Here is a 22,427-nt window from a genome sequence, read left to right as displayed (position 1 = left end):
GTGAACCCCAAAGAATCATGCATGTTCCCCTTGGGAAGGTAAGGAGGAGTTCCACAGGAGAACTTACCTATCTTGCAGATTTCCTGGCAGACCAGAACATTCAGATACTTGGGGATTAACATATATCACACAATTGTCGACGAGCACAAACACAACACGGAAAGGGCAGTAGAAGGAATCAAGAATAGCATGGGGTTCTGGGCAAAGCTTCCCCTAGCCATGGTGGGAAGGGCGGCCTTGCTCAAGATGGTAGTCCTACCTAGGCTATTACATTAGTTTGCAAATATCCCACACATGTTGCCCAAGCGCTTTTTTGAATTAAAATCCAGAGTCTATGTAGGGGCTTCCTGTGGCACAACTCCAGAAACAGAGTAGCTCTATTGAAATTACAGAATACGTATGACAGAGGGGGTATGAACCTGCCAAACATTGAGATATACCACTTGGCGGGGCTGCTACAATATGTTGCTAAGTGGTTGTCAGAAGACGAGACAGCAGAATCTAGATTGTTGACGGGTGAATGCGACCCTTATTTCTTAAAAGAATTGATATGGCTGCTCAAACCGGGTTGCACGGGTGACCAAAATTGCTGGAACTGGGCTGGAAGATATGGCACAAAGCGTGTCGAGTAATTGGGAAACCCAACCCCATGTTCCCCGCAGGCGCCACTCGTTACCATCGGTTAGCATTGCCAATCGGTAGGCCTGCCGCTTGATCTTCCCCTTCACCTGCCTCCTCCTATGCAGAGGAGTTTATCCCTTGTCACATTCTACAATGTTATATAGTGAATCCTACAGCATATGGCACTGCTTTCTAAGCCCAGGACCAGGTGGGACTTGTAAAAGACAGCTCTAGTGAAGGTCCTGGTGCCCACCTTGGTCACATTTATACTATTGAGTAGTCCCTGTTCTGAAAAGGAATTCAAGCTCAACAATGATATCCTAAATCTCAGTGCATTTAATATAGGAAATGGGAGCTGATTCCCCACTACAAGTGTTTTCTCAATCGGGGAGCAGTACATTTCGACAACAAGCAAAGTACCATAAGCAGGATGAATGAGAAGATTCTCTGATTTGGAAGATATTGCAGCTTGAACCTTTTATAAAAGTTAATCTGATAACCTCAAGAGAGAGCAACATGTAACATTTCCGGATGAAGAGAGACCCAGAGTGTCGCATTTATTGATGGACCAAGAAGCGTCATACCAATCGTCACATTTATGCTTCTCCACCTGCTGCCTTCTGAACCAGTGTGTTAAGAGAATTTGAGAATGCAAAGTCACAGTACGTTTATAGGTTCTATATTGGATTCTGTGACAAATCCCAGGGTATTGTCTCTGTTTCCATGGAGGAGGCCCCTTTCCATGAGGCCAGGGAGGTGAGTCCACAGGAACCCATGATAGTCCCTGTGGGGGTGGTACTCAGCGGGTGGATCTCATGGGGAGGGAGAGCCTTCATGGGACCAGTGATGATGGTCCTGGGAGAAAGCGGTATTCACTTGACGCTTTTCTGCCCCCACTCTTCTTATCCCCCATTCAGGCCCTTCTGGTATCCCACATCTCTATATGTTATAGTCATGTAGTAAGTCTTGTTGACAATACTTGGAGGAGGAAGAGGGAGACTTACCCAAACTTAATACCAAATACCATTGAGAGGAAAAAGAGGGAACAGGGAAGCAAAGGCACACCGCAGAACCAATACACGCGTTACACCTCTCAAGAGGCAGCCCAATCATAAAAAGGAAAGGACTCATGCTGAGCCAGCCCTGTAGTAGCAGGGAACGAGACGCTTGTTCCGTGGCAGAGGACCCGAAGGTCGGAAACAGATGCACGGAGAGTCGCGAGGGCCCAGCATGGCGGACCTGGCCATTGCCAGCGAAAAAGGAAGCCAGACTGGTAGAATTTTTCAACTTTTTAAAGGTATATTGCTTTAAATCTTTGTTTAAATCAAACATCAGAGACAGAAGATGTTATGTGGCTGTTATGTACATATGAAGTGTGAATGTGTTCTGCCTAGGATTTCTGACAAGAAGGGGTTTTTGGGTTTTACAACTGGAGGGATTTGTATAATGACGACATGCCATCAGAAATTTAGGAATAATAGGGTCTTCACATGGAAGGGAGGAATACCACATCCCTCCTGATGGGGTCACCACATCTCCCCGACAGCCATCTCCTCCCATGTGATTTTCCCTCATAATACCACCCCCAGTGTGAGGATGAGGTAGCGGCTGCCTTCTCTGGCAACATGATATGATATGGCATTTATAACGCGCCTATTCACAAGTGTTTCAAGGCGCGACTCGGCAAGGGAGGGGGAACAGAGGGAAGACTGAGACGGCGATCCTACTAGGCCAAGTGTCATTCAGATAGTGCAAGTGCTGAGGAAGTGGGAGGAGGAGAAGTGCTGAGTGGGGACAATGCAGTACAATGGGTAATAGAATAAATAAAACAATAAGAGATGGCCAGTTGGTGGCAAGTGCACGGATAAGGGCAGACATCAGGTGTCAAGTGCTGGTGGGGGACTGTAGGAATACAGAAACAGTCCCCAAGCGCAGGGGTTGCCAGGGAGGTAGTGCAGGTGTGTAACTGGCGGTGGGGGGGGGGACCTGGGCCCGAGATCAGAGGGTGGCCAGGTTACCAGTACAGTTTCAACCAGGAATTCAGCAGGAGGGAGGAGGAGAGAAAGCAGAAGCAAAGTAGAAGGTTTTGGGAGGGGATCTCAGACTGGAGATCAGCGATGAGTCCACAGGATTCATCACACTCCTGACCAGGAAGGGAAGAACCTCGGCTGGCAAGCACTTCATTAGCACAGCAGCCTCCACTATCAAGACCACCAACGCCCTCACCATCCTGTCTTGGTACGACAGTGAGCTGCGGTACAAGTTCGGGCCCCTCCTGGATGACCTCCATGATGATGCAAAGCAATTAGAGCTGCAGAGTCCTCTTTTTTAGGGGGCTGTGTGGCTGAGGACTACTATAGACACATGGGTGAAGAAAATGCCACAAAAACAGCTACCCGCCTACACACGTACTAGGTGTGACTGGTTGCAAACTGTGCTACCTTTCATGTCGGTTGAATAATTACGACAGAAGTAATAGAGATATACATCTTTTAATTTATAGAAAACACTCAATAAGATTTATATTTAAAAAGAGACAAAAATGCATTTTGTTTGTACATAACTTGCACATATAATGGAAATCAATATTTTCAACCAAAAACAATTTTTTTTAACTTAACACAATCATCTTGTACTGGTGATGTTGTGAGGTTAGTAAAAATGTGAGGTGAACATCTTGTTGTTGAATTAAACCTCGGAAAACAATTTGTTTGTCCTTGACTCTGTCCATGATGACAAGAAGGTACAGGCCTTGGACCTATTCCAGGAAGAAGAGGTGACTTCAGACCACTCCATCACAGTCGCGCTTGACATAGTGGACTCAGGGTTCTGCCAGATGGGGAATGGTGTGGCTCTGTTGGCCAGGGTTGGCTGTAAGCCACAATTTTCCACACAGGCGTACAGACTAAGGTCGTCAATATGCCGTTTGACAGGGACAACCTGTTGGAAAGGTGGTGGGTGACACTCTCCAGGCCATCAAAACTGACAGAGAGACCGTGTGCTCTCTGGGGAACCTGCAGCAGAGAAGGTCGTCTTTTCGATCCCCGAAGGGAGTGTCCAGATCCTCCAAGGGGTACAATACCCCCTATTGTCATCCCTCCCACTCCACCACCCAGGAGGTCTACAGGGTTCGCTCACAGGCATACGGCAGTGGTGGATCACATCATTGTTGTCCACTGTCCAGGACACAGACGCCTAAGCAGGCCTTAACCGGCCAAGGACCCGCACCCCAGTGTGAGGCCGAGTATTGATTTTTGTCGATCAGTGGTGAAAGATCTCCATGGACAAATGGATGCTGGATGTTCTTCAGAAGGGGCAAGCTTTAGAATTTCAAAACGGGTGCCCCCTGTTCCTCCTGTTGCATGTCAAGAACTTGACATGGCTGAACTGCTACAGGAGGTTCAGGTCATGTAACGAAAAAGGGGCAATAAAACCAGCCCTTAGCGCCTCTGCGGCTCAGAGTGTACTGCAGATACGTTCTGGTAAGGAAGAAGTCAGGAGGGTGGCGACCGATCCTAGACTTGCAATGCCTAAATAAGTATTTAAAGTCTGTGAGACAGGCATGGTATCCAGAGAGACATGTACTCAAAGGTGTTAGTTTCAAAACCTTTATTTACCAAGGTTCCTGAGTTGGTGTAATGCCTAACTGAGTACTAGAAGGAGGGTAGAGCACTAGAATGTACAGACCACTTTGCTGATCATGGTAGTTAGGAGTGGGTCCTGCTGCTGGTGTGGGGTTCTTGTGAGATGGTCCTCCTCCATTTCAGTGAGTTAACAGTGGGTTTGATGTAAGAGCCCTGTCCACCATGGTGCTGGAGTGATGATAATGTGGTTTTTTTTAGACTTCACTTTTGTTGTCATGCAATAAATGAGTTTGGTCACTTGTTGCTAGAGTATAACTGTGATTTATTACACACTTAAAGCAGACACGTGTTTCGACCCGACATGTGTCTTTTTCAAGGTGTGTGTGAAAAAGTAGAGGTGGAATAAAGCTCTTGATTAAGAGCTCATGTTGAGTAACCTGGCAGGCCTGTGGGGCCTCTGCACAAAGACGAGCCCAAACTCTAAAGGGTTGGTTCCCTTAACTGATGTTTCTAAAGGCCGTGGATGTCTGATAGTCCAAAATAATTCTGTCTGTGCTTGCCCTCACTCTTTACAAAAATATGAAAGGAAGTCTTTAAAAAGTAAAGAAAACAGTGGTGCAACAGAAAATAGGAAACCAAGGTTGGTTTCAGGTAGTCTTCTCACCAGGTGTAGTTTGGTCAATATCACAAAAAGGAATTCACTCAAAAAGGGCTGTTGGTAAGCCCTCCACAGAGCCCTTGCAATATTTTCAAATACCTTCACTGTTCCTTGGGGTTCCATTCCCCAAGCTTCAACTTGTCCAAGTTCCAAACACCACAAAAGAAATATAACAATTCCTTTTGAAACTTCTCAAGGTTCCCTTCCCCAAGCTTCAATCCTTTCAATACTGCAAAACAATAAGTCTCCAACTTGGTTGGGCCTCTCAGGGTTCCCTTCCCCAAGCTTAGGCCCCTTTTTGGTTTCAAATCAAGTTCAGCTTGTCAGTATGTACCTTTCTTTTTTTGCACAGTTCTTTCACACACGCTTCACCTGTGGGGTACAATCAGAGATTTTTCGAAACCGTCTGGTTCTTTGCTCCTCCTAGCTGTGACCACACTGACCTGTAACCTCTCTTTATTCCTTGCTCTTTCTTTTAAGCTTTGCACCATCAGGTGCTGCTTCCTCTACCCCTTCTTGTTCTCCTTTTCTTCTTCCTTGTGCACGCTTTCACCTTCCATTTGCGGCTCCTTTTTTTTCCACTCTTGCACCTTCCTTTGCTTTCTCATTGTGCCTTTTCTGCACCTCACATAATTTCTTGTCTCTTAACGTGCACCCTAGCACCTGTCCATTTCTTTCTTGTGTTTCCTGCACATTTGACACACTGTCCTCGTTTTACCATGCACACTTTGCACTCTTTAAAAGTCTTTATTCCACTTTGCTGTTCTTCAGCACCCTTAGCGCAACGTCCTTCTTTCTCTTCTGTGCTGCTAGCACAACTTCCTTATTTCTATTTCTCCTATTCTCTTTCACTTTACTGTTCTTCAGCGCTGCTAGCACAACTTCCTTCTTTCTCTTCCGTGCCGCTAGCGCAACCTCCTTATTTCTATGTCTCTTATTCTGATTATTTTGTACACTTTCTGTCCCTTGTACACTTTATCTCATTTTCCACTCCGTGCTGCTTTAAAAGGGTTTGTTGCTCGGGGGAGGTGCTGTGACGCGGCGCGCAAGATGGCCGCAGCCTGAAAGCGCTCCGGTGGAGGTTACGATATACGGACAGAATGAAGCCCTTTAATCGATGCACCCAGTCGCGTTCCTGAGTCTAAGCTGCGGCGGAAGGTACCTCGTTTCATCGGGAGCGGTGGCGGCTCCGGAGGTCCGGTGGTTTCCACATTTGCCTTGGGCTCGGGTGCTCTGGACCATTGGGCCCTGTGATCCTTGACGCGCAGCCCATCCCCCAGCGCTAATGGCTGTGGCGCGGACCTGTGCACTGGACGCCGTTGGTCGGGCCCGACCAGACGTCTACCTGGGTTCGGCATCGGCTTGCACAAGTGGCACCTGGGCTGAATGTGGATCCTGGATAGCCTAGAGTCCCCTGCCCCGGCCTCGCCGTGTTACCTGTCACGCATTCGGATCTGGGAGGCTCTGGGCAGCGGAGCGCTGTCAGTCCCACCTGTGGAACGCTGGAACACGCCGCTTGGAGGAGTACGTCGGCGAGATACTCTGGAGTGCTGGATGGAGTCCGGGGAGGAGGATTCGGTGTGAAACAGCGATTTTGCCGGCAGCTGTGTTCCCCCTCTCGTGGGCTCGCTCCTGGATGCGAAATCCTACCTGCTTCTAGAGGTTTGCCATGGTGGCCTGGGGCCTCTCTCTGCGCTGAGGTGGCTCTGTTCTCGGTCTCGCGGGCCTGGGGCCGCGTCCGTCTTTGCCGGAGCTCATACCTCCAACCGGGTTCCGAGGTGGATCTGCCTTCCGGGTCCCTACTGGAAGACCTCCCTTCTTCTGCATTCCGGGCTGGAGGGGCTGTTGGATGGATCTCTATTGCGGCTCTCTGTGGGCTCTGCTCTTGGGACACTCTTCAGGTACGGTGCCCCCGACATTGGCGGTGAGTCGGGGGAGGAGTGTCATGACCCTTGCCCCTGGCCCTCACTGGCAAGTCAGCCTTCCAGTTAGGGCCAGGTCAAAGGCCTTAAAAACTCATCCAAGACTCTCTTGGAGTCAGTCGTGGTGCCTTTGGCACCAGGCTCATAACCATCATGAAGGTCAACATTAGAATGGGACTATTTACTTGGGACTATTTAACTTGGGGGAGGGTCCAGCCAACATGGAGACACACACATAGCTCAGTTACAAGGAACTGAGCTATGCGGTCTAGTCTTTTGGTTGTGGCAGGCCTGGGACTACTTTACCTGGACTACTTTGGGTGTGGCAGGTCTGGGACTATTTTACCTGGACTACTTTACCTGAGACTATTTAAACTGCACCCAAACAGCAGAACATGCTTTGCGTTATTCTGCTGTGGGCAGCGTAACGCTCACTGTGTCCAGTTCTTTGATGCCTGCAGAGAGAGAAAGAACACTACGAAACTTACCTGGAGCAGTATCCTGTCTTCAATCCATCGCTGACTTCAATTCCACTCACCTGAAGGTACGAACTCCATCATCCGGCACCGCATGCATCTTGGAACACCATAACCTGGAAAGAGGAGAAAGAAAGACAGCATTAGTAAGCGTTTACTCATGTTTCCTCCCGAATGAAGAAAGCCATACAATTCTTATCTGGGTAGCCACGAGGAGCAGGACAGAGAATCCACCTTTTACAATATTAAGGTGAGGAGAAGGCCCAAGGGGGAGGAAGGAGTTGAGGCCAAGGAAGGTGGGAAAACATAAAGACAATCTGGTATTGAATTCAGCTCTCCTATATTGCAGACCCATCTTTAGCCAGAGGCCTTACCAAGGGACCGGGAGAGGGTTCGAGAGTGCAAATCATCGAACCAGGGCTGGGTGGCGTCCCCGTGGATACCAGGTGAGCATAACAAGGAGCCTCATTTGGGCCTGGGCCTGCACTCTGGGACCCCTGGAGGGTTATCTGCCCCACGGGTGCTGCTGGAGTCCGCTCCCATGGTGGTACCGGGTGGTGGCCGCACTCCTGTTCTGAATCTGCCCTAACTGGTGCCGGCACCTGGTCGGGGGCGCCGTGTGGAGGCCTGGGCTGAGATCCGGGAGCCTTGGTCTGAGTGACGGGCGCTCTGGGCAGAGCGTGGCGCTGCAGTCCAGTTGTGGCCGCTCACGCCCGCCCGGGTCCCCTTGACGGCTCGATATCGCCCAGCCAGCGGCCCTTCTCACTTTACTTCAGTGCCTACTTATGGAGCGCAACAGGGGGAGGACTAAGCCAGGGGTGGCAGGGATTCATCTGGAGCAGACATATTAATCTACCCCACGGTCCCTCACCTTAAAGTTGGCACTTAAACGCTAGCATATTCCTTGTGGTGTCTGCCTGGCATGGGTAACCAGAAAAGCAATCTAGAATGGAGCAATTTGCTAGGCTGGACCGTGTCCCACCACAGCAGGAGCCGAGCTCGGGCTCCTCTCAGATTGACATTGGGGCTCTCAATCAAACCCTGTTAGCACTGAAGGGGAGTACAGACAGTCTCGGGGCAAAAATTGACGCTTTATCTTGCAAGGTGGACATATAGGCGGTCCAGATTGGCAAGCTGTATAGCCGAATGTCCGAAGCGGAACATACAATCGGGGATGGCGAGGACAAAATTGCATCGCCCCAGCGGGAGATCACCTCCCTCCAACAAACGGTGCGGAAAGTCATTGCCAAGAACGAAGATCTTGAAGGGAGATCTAGGCGGAACAACATAAGGATTACGGGGGTGGCAGAATCCACCCAGATAGACAATATGGAACCGTTTGTTGCAAAGCTATTGATGGAGATCCTCGACAATCCGCCGGTCACTAATCATTTCATAGTGGAGCGAGCTCACCGATCATTGGCGAGCCGGCCGCCCCTGGGCGCTCCCGAGAGGGCCATCATTGGCCGCATTTTCAACTATAGAGACCGGGACACGCTGCTGAGGGCAGCGAGAGAGAAGATAACTCTGAGATGGGGTTCCGCAACAATACGTTTATTTCCAGACTTCAGTCAGCAAGTACAGGACCAAAGGAAACTGTTTCAAAATGCTAAGAACATTCTAGGGATAAAGGCTGTGCGCTATGCAATGCTGTACCCCGTGAAGCTCAGGGTGGTGCATAATGGCAAAACACTGTTCTTCACTTCCTCAGATGCGGCAGACAGATTTGCTACTTAAATTCTGGGTCCAGATGAATCCCCCCGGTGTTCCCCCTGATCCGGGTGCTGGGTGTAATGTTTCACTATCTCGTATGGTTTGGGGCCCTCACAGGGCCGTATCTTTTGTCTGTTTCAGTTTTCTTGATGAAGATGAAGGGCTAATATGGCAATTGAATCTTCTTCAGTGGATATGGTATAGCCTCCGGACAGAAGAAGCTACAGCGGCCGCCAGCACCCCCCATGCACAGCGGCACTGCTTTCTTGCTTGGTGTGTTTGGTATAGGGTTTTTGAGTGGGGGTGGGATGTTTTAGCCGGTAGATTGGGGTTTCTGGCGTTGGAGGGGTGGCGGGGGGAGTTCCAGTTCTGAGGGTATTGATTGTTGTACGAGATATACTATTAGATTTTATGTGGGGGTGGGTACTCTCTTCCATGTCATTGAAATGATTTGCACCTTGGGATTCCATTTTGTGTCAACTATGTTCAGAATATACCACTGACAAACTAGCTGCCTCCATTCACAGTCCTAGTTCCCACATGACGTAACTCGGCTCCGAGGGGCTGATGCCCTCCATCACAACACTCACTGTGGTCACATGGAATATCCGGGGGTTCACTAACGGGAAGAAGACACGCCTCATTACAAACTACGTGAGGAGCCATCGCGCGAATGTGTTGTGTCCAGGAAACTCACTTGGGGCTGGAGCATAAATTACCGGCGTTGGCGGGCTGGGGAATACATAGATATGCCTCGTCCTACTCTACATATTCCAAGGGAGTGGCAATTTACATTCACCGTTCACTAAACTTTAAACTGCATAAAACACTCACGGATGCAGAGGGTCATTTTGTCCTGGTGGCCAGGGAAATTGCGGGATGGTCCGTCCTATTTGTAAACATTTATGGTCCCAACTATGATTGGCAGGAATTCTTTCAAAATTGCGCAATGCACTTATGTACGTTTCCGGGGTATGCGGTGGGCGGGGGATTTTAATGTGCCTCTGTCTCTGACGCACGATAGGTCTTCCTCAATGCAGACATCCCTCTCTCGTGCGGCTACCAAATGGTCCTCCATTGCTTCAGACTACTCCCTGGTCGACGTCTGTTGCCTTCAACACCCGGACAGCCGGGAATTCACCTGTTATTCGAGTGTGCACGGGAGCTCCACCAGAACAGATTACATGTTCTTGTCCCCTGAACTGTCCCGTGGTTCCTCCAAATCTATGATACTACCCCGCACCCTGTTCGATCACTCCCATCTCCTAGACAATTCGGTGGTCCATCCGTCCCCCCTAGACAACGTCGGTGGAGATTTAGAGCTCAAGCCCTGGAGGACCTAGTTTTCCGTGAGGATATCCACCAGGCCATTTCTGAATTCTTTCAAATAGACGCTGACTCCGTTCCGGACCCTAGGGTGGTCTGGGAAACGTTTAAAGTGTTCATTCGGGGTTGGTGTATTTCTCTGGAGGGGGGAATCCTAGGGTGTATTCGTAGGGCCATTTCATCAAAGGAAAAGGAATTGAAGGAGCTGGAGTTGTGCCTGACCCAGAGAATAATTCCCCTGAAACCCTGGATAGCATTGAGGCCAAGAAACGTGAGATACGCCTTTTTATGGCCGATGAGGACATATTTTTGGGAGACCCGATCATAGCTGCCAGATATGTGGAGGGGGATCGTCCGAGCAGAACACTGGCTTGGGCTATTAGGAAGGAACGTCACCTACAACCTATAGTAGAAATCGAGACTGCAGGGGGTGAACCCACTAGATATATCGGGAGGATAAACGAAACATTTCGGCAGTACTATCATACGCTGTATACTTCCAAGTCTACAGCGTCCCATGACGACATCGCACGGTACCTAGATAGGGTCGCGTTGGGATGGCTGGATCCGGAAGTGGGGGCGTTGCTGAATGTCCCTCCTACAGACGAAGATTTTCTTAAAGTTATTCAATCTCTTCCTAACGGTAAAGCCCTGGGGACTGATGGCATCACCGCCGAGCTGTATAAGGCATTTCCATCACTAATAGTCCCGCGTAACATGTTCGAAGCATCCACTTCGTCCGGGGTCCTCCTCGAGACCACTAGGACGGCTTTGGTGACTGTCCTGCTTAAACCGGACAAGGATTCCAGACATTGTGCATCGTATAGGCCCCTGTCGTTGGTGAATACCTATAACAAGATCATTGCCAAACTGTTAGCAGATAGGCTTTTACCCCTCATGCCAGCCCTGGTTCTTCTGGACCAGGCTGGTTTCATACTGGGCCGTTGTACACAGAATAACTTACGTAGACTGTTCACTCTGATGCACAATGTTAACCCTGAGGTCCCTATAGCAGTGGCAGCACTCGATGCGGAAAAGGCATTCGACTCGGTCGAGTGGCCCTTTCTGTTTGAGGTCCTCCGGCGGGCAGATATAGGTACCATGTTCTTACAGTGGATCCACTTGTTGTACACAGCCCACGGGCCTTGGTGTATGGTATCCAATCCGACCCCATTCATCCAACACGGGGCACCAGGCAGGGCTGTCACTTTACCCCTATCCTATTTGCTCTGGCCATTGAGCCAGTAGCCTGCGCTCTTAGGGAATATCACGCCCATAGGGGGGTTAAACTTCGCTCCCATACTTCTATTGTCTCATTATATGTGGACGATATGTTAATCTACATAAAAAAAACTGCAGACTAATCTGAACCCCGTGGTAGAAGAGGTCTCTGACTTTGGGGCTTTATCTGGCCTCTGTATCAATTGGACCAAATCTGAGGTGCTTCCGCTCACCCTCTGTGTTTCTCCCCAAGACGTTGGGAACTCCTTTGCGTGGCGTCCGCAAAGCATCCGCTATTTGGGCATTTGTGTGTCCACATCTCACGCAAGCCTCTGCGAGGAGAATTATCTCTCCGCCTTGCAACTCTTGGACCACAGAGTGGACACTTTGGTGCGCCTTCCCAATTCTCAGGCTGCTCGCATTTCCCTCTCTAAGATAGTGGTCCTGCCTAAATTGTTATATGTGTTTAATAATGTCCAGATTTGGCCTCCTGCATCCTTTTGGCGACATGTTAAGAGTATGATGACCAAACTAATATGGGCTGGGAAACATTCTCCCGTCTCCTTGGAAACTCTATCGTCCTTACGCCCAGGGTGGGATGGATGTACCTGATCTCTACTTATATTATCTGATCGTGCAGGCGCAGTACGCCGTGTGGTGGTGGCCCACCTCGGACGATCTACCGCATTCCCGCTTGGAGAGGGCCATTGTGTATCCTGATGATCCTAGGGGTCTCCAATGGGCCTCACGGGAGAAATGTCCTAGAACTGAATTTCAACCTGTTGGCACCACTATTAGAGCTTGGCATCGACTTGCGGTGTGGGCCGGTCTGACCCAGTGGTACTCCCCCGCGATGGCCATATTCCATGTCCGGGGTATTCCACTCACACACCAGACAATTTTTATACAACACTTTTCTAACCTCCAGATTCATACACTGGGTGATGTCGCGCCGGATGGTAAATTTCTACTTTGCGAGGTCCTCAAGGCGAGGGGCACTTGGAACCCTATAACACAGCTTTTATTTTCCAACTGAGGGAAGTGTTGAGAACCAGGTGGAGTTATTTTCCGAACTCCCCGCACCCCTCTCCCCTCATTTCCTATACCACTGCTCCGGCATCCACTAAGAAGCTTGTCTCAACCTTGTACGGTATGGCTCGGGCGATCAAGACCTCACCTCACACCTGCTATAGGGGTAGTTGGGAGGACACCCTGGGAAAAACATTGCCTGAAGAGCAGTGGAGCCTGATTTACGCCCAAACCAAGTCCATGTCTGTCAATAGTAGATTTCGTTTGATCCACTTTAAATTTAGATTGCACAAAATGTATCCACTCCAGCCCCCGGAATGTATAAGGGGATGTCAAACCTCTGCCGATTTCCTCCACGTTGCGTGGCTGTGCCCCCAGGTCTTCGCTCTATGGTCGAGCATAGCTGAAGCAGTGTCTAGTATGATCGACATCCCTATCCCACTCACCCTGAATGCTGGCTATTAGCACTGGTGGACTTTGGTTCCTTCTGCCAGAATCGCCTTGTAAGCATGGCTTTGGTGGTCGCAAGGTCACTAGTGGCACGCAAGTCGGGAGCCCCGGCACAACCCTCTTTCCACCATTGGCTCAACCTCATGGCTTGCTGTGAACGCTGAGAGACTCAATACAACCTGACGCTTCCTTCCAACAGCAAACGTAAAGACTAGTGGGGCCCCTTCAGGAGCTATATGGCCAGGGAAGAGGATCCAGAAATGGCCTCAGACGTGTAGTCCCTGTGAGGTCTGCCTGGAGTGCTCCCCACTCTCCATGGACTGATTCGTATACTCAGGAAAGAAGTAATGGTTGGGATTCAGTTAGTGCTGAAACTGGGGGTTGGGGGGGATTTTTTTTTCCTTTCTCTTGGTGCTAAAGTAATCTGCTAATAATATGCTTGGGAGAGGGTGGGGGGGGTTGAGTCACAGGGGGGTTCATTTCCCTGTGAGTCTAGTTGAGGTTTTTTCCACTTTTTGTGTATGCACAGTGTATTTTGGAAAATCCAAATAAAGACAGTTTAAAAAAAAAAAAAAGGGTGTCTTGCTCCGCTTCAGTGAAACGCACGCTGTTGAGTTTCTCTCTCTCTCACTCACTGGGCAGCGTTGCATTGACAAGCGGTTCCTCTGGATACACTGGGTTGAGGTCAGGGTCTCACCACCTGCCCCTCAGGAACCCTTGGGACTGGCACACACGTCCGAAGGGAATGAGCATCCTATTCAACGCCACCAGTGTTACAAGCTGCCTTGCTCCGGCTCCTTGGAGGCACGGCTCCCTAGCCCCACTGCAGCGCCTCACAAACACTAAGCCAGCGTCTTGGCATGCTGTTCTCCTTCAGGCTTTAACTCCTGCTGCTCTATGCTCCTTGGCTTCTGGAGTCCAAACAGCTCTCCTTCTTGTGAAAAACCTCACCTTTTATAGTTGAAAAAACAGTGGAGTGGTCATTATGAAATGCCTGTTCCTGCCTGACTTCATTAGTGGGACGGCTTGAGTTGGTTCTGTAGTAGGTTTCCCTTACTTTCCTCATGTTGTTTCTATGGGTAATCTTCACCGCTCCCGGTTGCCTCTTCCTCGTCCCAGTATTGGTTGGAAATGGAGAGTGGGTGCTGGAAGGATTTTGAAGGATAGATCTATTTCACGATACTCTATCAGGGAAATGACAATGGACATAGGGAAAACCTCTAGTCTGGTTTCCCTCCAGGGCATGGTTGCCCCCTTCCATATTACTGATGGTTGATTATGTAAACATGAGTCTTGATGGTATTCCCTGTGATCTAGATTGTTAGAGGATGAATGGATATTAATATCAGACTTATGTCTTTGTTTTTGTTGGTTTTTCTTCCTTCCACACCTTGGGCAATTGACTCTTTCCTTCCTCCCCTTTGGGTCATGGATGACGGGATTGGAATTAGGGAAAATGAGACCTGGATTAGGGTGATGGGAATCAATGTATCCCATTAAGGCTTCCGGGACTTCCTCCTCCTTGCCTGCCATACCTTTGAGATACCGCGCCTCACCTGGGGTACTTCCACGAGGACAACCCCAGGCTCCTCAACCCAGGTGATCCTCCCTCGCTCATCCAGCCCCAGAGTTGGGATCCCAGAGCGATGGCCCTCCCCTGGCCACCTGAGGATTCTCAGGGTCTACATTCATCAATACCCCTAGATTTCTCAGCAGTCCCAAAAATTCAGGATGGTCACGTTGTAGCACGTTCTCGACCAGCTGAAAGAAGGGGATTTTCTGGCGACTCTTGACCTGGAGGACTCATACATCCACATCCCCATTTATCGCAAACAGCAGAGGTTCCTGCGTTTGTTGTCCAAGGGCGGCATTACCAATTCAAGGCCCTTCCCTTCGGCCTGAAATCGGCTCCAAGGGTAATCACCAAATGCTTGGCTCCAGTAGCTGCACATCTATGCAGCAAGGGAATCCATGTCTACAATAACATGGATGATTGGCTCTTCTGGACCCACTCCCAGGCGCTGACAACCCAGCACACGGTCAAAGACACACAGCATCTGACTTTGCTTGGATTCTCCATCAATTATCCAACGTCCTGCATGGTGCCATCTCAGGCACTGCTCCTGGGTGCCTTGCTCAACAAAATCTCGTGTCTGGCAACCCCTTCGGAGGAGAGGATGAAATGCATCCCAGAGAAGGTTCAGCGAATGTCCACAGTGTGCTTTGCAACATTCCAGTCCATCAAATCCCTGTTGGGCATGATGTCCTGCATCCATCGGGTTCCCTGTTGCAGGGTCCAAATGCGGCCCCCTCAGGAATTCCTAGACGCCAGGTGGTAGCAGGTCACAGGCACATAGACAGATAAAATTGCCCTCAATCAGGCATTCCAAAAACTCTTCAATGCTGGTCAGTTCAGCCATATCTCACTCAAAGAGCCCCCTTCCAGATGCCTCTGTACCAGGCTACAGTCGCTACTGACGCCTCTCTGGAGGGTAGGGGGGGCTCACACAGGACATTCTTACGCCAGTGGCCTCTGGCTGTGGAGGAGAAGGACTTCCAAATAAATGTCCTGGATCTGCAGACTGGCCTCAAGTCGTTACAGCCTCAGCTACAGGGGAAGGTGGTGCGGATGTTCACGGACAACACCACCACCATGTTTTACATCAGGAAACAGGGTGGGAGGCACTCCCCCGCTCTCTCCCTAGAAGCCCAGGCCATGTGGCACTGGGCCATTCTTCAGAACATGTTCCTCATCCCCTTTCATGTGGCAGAAGTCTATCACGGACCCTCTCAGCAGGGAGCTGTGGTCCTGTCACGAGTGGGAGCTTCAGCAAGCGCAGGCATCTCGCTTCTTCAGCGCGTGGGTGCTTACCCAGATCAGGCATTCGTGACAACTGCCAACTCCAAGTGCTGGAAGTTTGCCAGCAGATATCCTCAGACGAGGAGTCTGTGCGATGCCTTCGCATTCCCCTGGGATGGGCTTTTCCTGGATGCTTTCCTTCAGATTCTGCTACTGTTATCAACACACTCAGGCGTTGCCACTGCACGATGATCCTCATTGCACCGGCTTGGCCGAGGCAGATCTGGAAATTGGACCTTCTCCATCTCAGTGGTCCCGGCCTTCCAGCTGCCTAAACTTCGCAACCTCTGCTCCAGAGAAGAAAGCTAAATCCTCTTCTTCTCTGCATTGTCTCTGCATTGTCTTGTTACAGGCACAACTGGAAGTGTTTCACAGTGTGGTGCCAGCTGCGGAAAATCATGCCGCTGCAGGTAACGGCTCTGCAGCTCCTTCCATACCTGCTCTCGCTGGAAAAAGCTGGCCTGGCTCCCGCCTCCATCAAGGTTCATCTGGCTGCCATATCCCGGTACACACGGGCTCCCGGCAAGTTCTACCTGTTGTCGCACAGGCTCATCAAGAAGTTCCTCTAAGTTCTCTTCTGGACTTTTCCACTGGTGAGAGCTCCTGCCCTGGATTAGGAGCTGAACTTGGTCCTGTCTAAGCTCATGGGGCCTCTATTTGAATCAATGCATCATGCCCCTTTGAAGTTTCTATCGTGTAAGACTGCTTTCCTGGTGGTGATCTCCCCGGCCAGACAAGTCACAGAGATTTAGGCCCTCTCCTGCAAGCCGCCGTACTTGTCCTGGCATGCTACTGAGGTGGTGCTTCGGGCTCATCCCATCTTCATGCCAAAGGTTCCTTCAGACTTTCATCTCAACAAGCCTTTGGTTCTGCCAGTTATTTGTATGAACCCTTCTACGCCTGCTCAAAGGGTATTGCATTTGCTGGAGGTTGATCGTGTCCTCACGTTCTTCGTGGCACGCACTAAAGACTTTCGGAAAACGTCTCTGCTTTTTGTCCCTCTCTCTAAGGCTTCCATATCCAGGTGGCTCTCCGGCTGCATCATGTACTGTTATCATCTGGCCAACAGACCACTTCCAGGCCGGCCGAGAGCCCACTCCACCAGAGTCATCACAGCAACAACAGAGCTTCTCTCTGGTGTTCCTCCGCTCGACATCTGCAGGGCTGCCATGTGGAGATCTACCCACACCTTCACGAGATTCGAATGCGTCGACAGGGATTCCATGGCGGAGTCCCGGGTCTGCAAAGCGGTGCTGTGCAACCTGTTTGTTTGAGGTGAGTCTGTTCCAGGGGTAAGTGAATTGCTTCTGTGAGCCTTGGGATCTACTGTGTTTGTGTATATGTACTGCTGTGTAATCGTATTCATGAGCATGTTAATCCATGCAAGACTCCATGCTGGAAAAGGTACACGTTACTTACCTGTAACTCTTGTTCTCCAGCACAGGTCTTGCATGAATTCACAAGCAAACCCTCCCTCCTTCCCCTCTCTGGCTCATCTTGGTTCATACTGCCACTTTGTGTGTGCTTGCAAATCGGAAGATGTCCACCAGCGGTGAAGCATAGGAGGATGAGTGCCATTGGCTGGGGGGTAGTATGATCAAATTGACACTGATGGGCTATAGAGCAGACATACAGTTTTAAGTTTAAAGCTGAACTGAGGATTCACAGCCTGACGACGGGGAATATTCATGAGCATGTGAATTCATGCAATATCAGTGCTGGAGAACAAGAGTTACAGGTAAGTAAGTTGTACCTTCTTTTCACAAAGAACTGTACCTGGAGTCTACATCCAGAATGCAAGGGGCCTCCTTCTGGATTTATGAGGCATCCAGTTTTCATTTGTTAATTTTTAAGTGTAAGGGACGGGAAAAGGTTTAGACACAGGACGATTGACATTTACTTTACGGACATCCTGACTGGGTCCTTAGTATTTTTGTTTAGGTAGGGCAACCAATCATAGAAAGTAGGGCAGGATAGGCATTTCTTTTTTCTTTATTACTTTAAATAAAAGTCTGTACCAACCAATATGCCACCTCTGTGTCAGACTTGTACTTCTATACCCATAGACATAACACTTCTGTTTCTTAAAGATGGTTGTGACTCCTCCAATAAAGACTCCTGTTTGTCCGGATTTTAAATCTTTCCCCATCCCAAGAAGGGGAGAAGTGGCAACACCCATGACCATACAATATCAACTTAAGGGGTCAGGTTTCTTTTAAGATTAGAAGTTCCTTGACCTAATAGAGGAGTGCTAGAGACTGCCTACCCTTCAAATGACGGTAATGTTAAGGTAGGTATCCCAGATATATCTTTTTAGTAGGAATAAATGTTTTTAAAAAATATTTCTAGTTAAGACACTCAGTGGTAAGTATAATTTGTGCGCAATGCATACGTACACAAGTAACAATGACAAGGCTTCAGTGTATGCGCTACTTGTCACCAGAATATTTATAAATATGTTCAGCTCAGGACCTCTGTATCTCCATTGAGGGATTTGTGAGCGATACACTGGGAGTGACTTTGTTCTGCCACAGTTCCCCAGAAATGACATACCCTCACTGAAGTGTGTGCTCCCAGCCCCAAGGTACTTCCTAGAAGGATAGATGTTGCAAACAACACAAGTCTTCGCAAACCTTCTGATCTCTGGCATGGACTCTATTTAAATGACCTTCACTGTTGGCAAGATTTTCTTTTATTAAATTGTTCCCTCTATTTCTTCAGCCTCACAGAACTACTGCTGGTCTCTCTGGATTTCTTTCCCTTCTGCCTTCACTTTTGTTTTGTTCTCTACCCCCACTCCATGTGGTATAGGGCTCCTTTTGCAATGTTGTTTTTGGTGCACTGGGTAGCCCATGACTCTACCAGTGCAGGAGTAGTCCTCCCCTTTTGATGTTTGTTATTACCCCTGCATCACAAGCCATCTTACATGGAGTGGTGTGGGGATACTTTTTTTTGTGTCACCATTTCTTTGTCCTAAGTAACATTTGTGTTGCCTTCCAACCATCCTCTTAGCAGGACCATACGCTCAAACGTTATTCTCCCCAGGTTTTAAGTCATGTTCAGGATCGGTGTCTATTGTTACTTTGCAAGGTGGGGAAGGGTCCCTTTTCTCCACATTCCTTCAGCGGCATGGCTGTTTCTGTGCAGGCTCTGTGAGGCTGACTGTCCATCCTTATTGGAGGGCTGTTGTCGCACGAGCCTGAATCCTGGATAGGAGACGAGCTAGACCCAGGAACAGACTTGGCCACTGGAGCTGAAGAGATTTGAAGAAGACATTGACTGAGGGATGCCAGAGGACTGACACAGGAACCAGCATTGGGTCAGCTAACTCTCCTGCAGTGCGGACCTCAACCTTCTGAGGTCCCTTAAATCTCTTGAACCACATCCCTCCCAATTGGATTTGCATTGGTCGCAAAGTCCTGCTTACCTTACTATTCAGGGTTGGGCCAGGGCAGTCGTGGCCAAGCCAATACTTCTGGAGGTCATCCTCTTAGACCAGAGGGGTGGTAGCTGTTTCCCAGAACTCTCAAATTGGACTTAAGATCCTTAAGTTCTTTTTTTTGCTTACTACCTTTGCTCTGCGCTATCTGTCTTCATTGCCCTGCATTACCCAGCTAAGCGGGATCTCCTGGGCTACTCACCGTAGACACTACCTACACTATTGGGACACCTAAAATCTCCCAGAAACTGTGTAGGCTAGGGATGGATAAGTATATGTTGCTATAGTGTCTTATAGGTATAAGGCCTATGTTCTGATTTATATGCCATCTAATGCTCTAATTTGGTCTATGCATTCTATTATTTAATAACTGCGTGTGATATAAAAGTAGTTTGTAACCCATAGTGGATTATCCAACAGTGAGCAATATATATGTACATTGATATTTTGACCTACCTTTTAATATTTAAAGTGTGCCGTAATTTAGTATTTTAATAAATGTGTTATTTGTCTACACATCTATGTGGGTCTTTTTATTTACAATTTCTATTTTGTGTTAACTGTACTACGCAACCGTGCTTTCTTCCTCTTATTGCTTGATCTATGCTTCTTGAGTGGTTTAGCTCCATTTGGGCTATGAACTAAGGGCACAGAAGGAGGAGAATAACATACAGGCGGCATGGTCATTGGCATAAACTTTTATTATACAAAAATTTAATGTAAACCTACCTCTCCCTAACTCTATGAAGGGTGTCCGTACCTCAACTGAAATACTATGGATCCTGGACTAATGTTCAAGCAACAGAAATGACCACAGTATTGTGTCAGAAATCCTACATTTATCCCTTACACTTATAAGTAAACTAATAAAGTAACAATTCTTCTTGGTCCAGATGAATGACTGCCTTCGTCTGGACAGCAAAGCAGAGTTCCGAAAGGGTTTTGAAACCTGAGCGAATGGGTCACTTCCCCAGGTTGTGGTCATTTTTCAAGCACAAATAAGTTCCCGTTTATAACGTTCAAAGGTAGTAGAGATCTCAGTTTAAACTTAAAAGGTAAAGAGCCAGCTAAAAACATCAAAATCCATTATTTGCCATAGTACTTTCTTCACTATTGGGTTCCTGGCGAAAGCCTCCCTTCTCCAGGTATCTTGACACAAAGCCAGGGGGGAATGATTCCATTCCCCTGGACTCTTTTCACTTGATTCTACAAGTGAATCCCTTTCCCTGGCCTTCCTCAGGTTTTGTTCTTATAGTTAACAACACCAGGTGGGATGTCTCCCTTCCCCTGGCCTTTCTCAGGCATTACTTTACACAGTTCACAATACCAGGGGGAATGTCTCCCTTCCCCTGTCCTTCTCCTTTCTCTGGTTTGGCGCACTTGGTTCACTCTCCTGCCAAGCATTGCCGGGAGGAAGACACCTCGATTTTTGCATGTGGGTCTTGGACTACGCTTCCTCTTCCATTTCATTCTGTGCAACTTTACTCCTCCCGCCAAGTATGGTCAGAAGGAAGATACCTCATTTCAGCATGTGGGTCCCAGACCCTGTTTTCTCTTCCTTTCTTATTTCTCTAGCAGACCAGGTTTCCTATCCTGCCGAGTAGTGCTACTATGAAGATGACTGATGGTGATCTTCGTTATTGGGTGTGGGTCCCAGACTCGTCTTTCTTGGTTTCTTTCTTGGGTGTTTGGGAAATAAGCTTTGTTCCCAAGGGTTTCCTTTCTCTTCCTGATTGGCCAGGTCAGAGTATCCCAGTGCTCCCTTCTGCCCCTATCAACTGCCCTGGTCACCCCTGTACCTTTAGAGTCTTTCTTGGTAGGTTTTGGTCAGTCTCAGGGTCTTTCAACTTCGGTTTCGGGCTTCCACAGTCTTCTCCACTTCTGCAGCGTGCTGCTGCAGTTGGTCCCCGACTGCGAGTGCATCTCCTCTCGACTGCACTGTCTCTTGGCTACGCCCACCTGGACTGCTTCTTCTCCCTCTGGCTCGGGTGGTCCTTCCACATTGGACCTATTGGGAGCACCTCTGTAGACCTGATCTGGCCCTGGTTCTGCATCCCCTTCTGTTCGCTGACATCTTGAGCGTTCCCCACACACACGGTTCCTCCAGGGAAGGCTTCTCGCTCTTCCTGGTTTCCCTCTTTTATTTTCTTTTGTTGGCCAATAGGAATTCATTAAACACTAGACTGCACAATAGTGTTTTGAGGAGTGCCCTTCATACCTCTGCACTTCCTCCTCGTCACAATACTTGGTATAGGCATCCTACTGGGGTAGTCTCTACTCTTCCACCTCTCAGTAGTTGTTAAGGGAGTCATCCTAGGTAGCCCCTACTGTTCCTCATCTCAGAGAATCATATTTTACTGGTCATACCCAAGTACATAGGGTGGATGGGCATGGTATTGTGGTCTACCCCAGGTGTAGGCAGAAGAGGGGGTCATACTGCGTTCTCCATAGATGTCTGTCCTTGATCCCAGTGAGGGAGCCCCCCCCCCCAATGAGATTCTCCCACTGTGTACTACCAGGACGTGGACTATCGGGTAAGAGCCTCACCTCCCTGGCCTCGTGGGAAGGGGCCTCTCCTCGGGGAGAAGGTACAACATCTACAGATTTGTCACAGTTGGCTTTTCCAAGTCCTATTCCAGGTAGCCTAGATAGTGCCTTTTCATAAACCCATCTAACATTCATCCTGCAAAAACTGCCTAAAAAAACGGTGAATTTGGAACTATGATAATCCCAGTGATTAACCTTGGAGGCATGAACCAAGGCTTGGTGTTAGTGTAAACGCAGCAAGAAACAAGGCCCTAATAGCCAGCTCTCCTGCGCGGTAAGCAATTTTCTGAATCGTTTGTGGGAGGGGGGTAAGGTTTGATACACAGGATACTGACACTCAGTGCCCCAGATAAGATTTTGAAGCGTGAGTGTTTTACTGTCTACATTGGGAGTAAAATTATTTTTTTATGGAGTTAAAAAGTAAGCGCCTAAGTGGAGTGTCTAATAAGTTTGTAAAAAATGTTTTACCTGTAAAAAAGAAATACTTTGTAATAAATATTTCTTTGTGTTGCATTTTATGCACATTACCAATATACCTATTTACCTCTTCAGATCAGGCAGTGAAAGAGTTCCTTCCTGTG

General features: G+C 48.7%; 1 protein-coding gene across 1 annotated transcript in view; it reads left to right on the top strand.

The window, feature by feature from the left end:
• NADSYN1 (NAD synthetase 1) overlaps nt 1-22,427 on the top strand; it is a 1,375,099-nt gene that overhangs the window by 1,082,238 nt on the left and 270,434 nt on the right. The gene's annotated exons all lie outside the window — the stretch shown is intronic.

Source organism: Ambystoma mexicanum, chromosome 11 (assembly GCF_040938575.1).
Source record: "Ambystoma mexicanum isolate Mex_15411 chromosome 11, UKY_AmexF1_1, whole genome shotgun sequence".
NCBI classification, from domain to species: Eukaryota; Metazoa; Chordata; class Amphibia; order Caudata; family Ambystomatidae; genus Ambystoma; species Ambystoma mexicanum.
Note: the sequence above shows the minus strand (reverse complement) of the source record. Positions and strands in the feature narration are given on the sequence as shown.